Genomic DNA, 2,382 nt, shown 5'->3' with positions numbered 1-2,382 from the left:
TATTATTTTATAACCCTTTTTAATATTACGAGAATATTAATGGCATTGAATTGTAAGCCGTTGGGGAAAAAAAGGTACTTATTAAGACAATGAGAGTTTTGACTTTTATCAAAAAGCGCTTTGAAGACGTGAACACGACGTTTTGTTAGGGGATGCGTCCATAACGCGTACGTGGACGTAATAATATCGTGTTCACACGGATATCCCTTCGGAACTGTAGATCATCCCTTCGCCTTTTGTGTGGGGGAGTGACTTGATGTCGGCAAACAAAAAAATTAATGGTGTACAAACTTCATTGAAACGAGGGCGGGTGACTTATCTTTGATTACTATAACAAACCCTTGTCCAGCGACAACAGTTTTAAATAACACTCACTAGTCACTGTTGTTGCATATAATATATACCGCGGTGGCTAAGCGACGTCATAAATAAAATATAATAGCATCATAGAACGCACACGCATTGCAGGAATGCACATAGTATTATTTGTATAACTCGTGGAATATTGTTTATTTTCGTTCACAGCTGATCCCACTACGAATTAGTTGTACATTTTCGCCATTAATTATTATGTACAGGGTTATTTTTCTATATAAACACTCTCAAGCTCCGATACATGTATCGGTTATACCTATTGTAGTCAGTATTTCACATGAATAGTATGATGTTATACACAGTACATAACCTTCTGTAAGTATTACAACGCATTCTTCAACGAATCGAAATGTATCTAAATTGAAAACTATTTTATTAATTATGTAAGAAAGAATAAAGGTAAGTAGGTAAGTTATGTTCGAATAAATTTAGGAGGTATAGTTCATTTTAAATATTTTGCCAAAAAAGTTGAAAAGCCGTTAAGACATTATTAAAGCAATATTCGCGGTATTCCAAAAACTTTTATAAAGTCCTAGAATTAGATTAACGGGAAAAAAAATTTATAACTGTTTTTTTAAAGAAAGTATATAATAATTGAATGCCCAAGTCACCAAGAATAAGCTCTATATGATTATCAAATATTTAAATTTTTAGTGTTGATAAAATATGTGTGGAGTATAGGTGCAACCATTTCTCATGAATGGCTTATTCAATGGCAATTTCGTTTTGAATTAGTACTTTTAGTGGTCATAAAATAGTGTTGGTATAAATATATTATAACACTATTGATGAGACTTTATATTTATAACATCGGATTGATGGTGGAATTTATAATAAATAGAATAAAATATAGAGAAACAGAAGAAAAAAATTTAATTCAAACTTTTAAAAATAAAATAATGAAAATAAAATGTTGAGTTCACTAGATAATAATATAATAATATGGTTTAAATTGATTTTTCTTTCAATTATTTTACAGAAACGTTATGATGTATTTTATTTTTTTTTAATTATGTAGGTATTATGTTGAATTTATAAAATAATATTTTATTGCATACACTATTATAATATTAATTAAAACTTTAAAGGTTATCAACTAAATTATGTTCTTTTATTACAATACCCATTGATTTGAAATTAATTTGAAAATATCATGTTAAATTAAACGTGCAAGTTGTTTGTACTTTTTCAGGCACCCAAATCTCAATGCGCTTCTCACGAAGACCCTTAATTACAAATATAATTGACGTTATAATATATATATATTATGGCATTTTATATATAATGGTATTAATATAGTACAAATTAATACCTCAAAATGAAGTGCACTTTTAATTATTTTTATATGACTTACAAATGACGCTCACATAATATTATAGAATAATGAATAATACAATGGTACTTATAATATGAATGATTTTCAAAACAGTTTAGTATGAGAGTAATTTGAAGGGATTCACACACATATTATTTTATTACACGTTATTCACCAATTGATCACAATTTTAAAATAATATTATAATAGAATATACTTAACACTCGACTATATTAATTGCACACTGCAATAAATTAGGAACTTTGCTTAAAAATATCCGATTCAAGTCATGGAAGGGCGAAGGGAAACCATTTCATTGTTTTTTTGTTCGGTTTACTTTTTCCGAAATAACATGTGGTTCACATCCCTCTGAAAAATTTGAAACTTAAACAAAGCAGTAAATTTTCATGAAAACAATATATCCATACAAAATATATACACACGATGATTTACATATTGAATTGAAGTAGAGAAAAATAAGTACGATCTGTACTCTGACATAAGTGTTGCATAATTTATAAATACATTTATTTAGAGATAGAAACGTGTACCTATAGCGTATTAACGAAATTTGAATATCCCTTCCCCACTTATTTTGAGTCCTTTCGACCACCTCTCATTAGGATAAGATACAACAGTCTTGTAGTATTTGCACTACGTATGTATATGTAATCATCATACTTTAACATATG

This window comes from Myzus persicae, unplaced genomic scaffold, assembly GCF_001856785.1.
Source record: "Myzus persicae strain clone G006 unplaced genomic scaffold, MPER_G0061.0, whole genome shotgun sequence".
In the NCBI taxonomy this organism is placed as follows: domain Eukaryota; kingdom Metazoa; phylum Arthropoda; class Insecta; order Hemiptera; family Aphididae; genus Myzus; species Myzus persicae.
Note: the sequence above shows the minus strand (reverse complement) of the source record.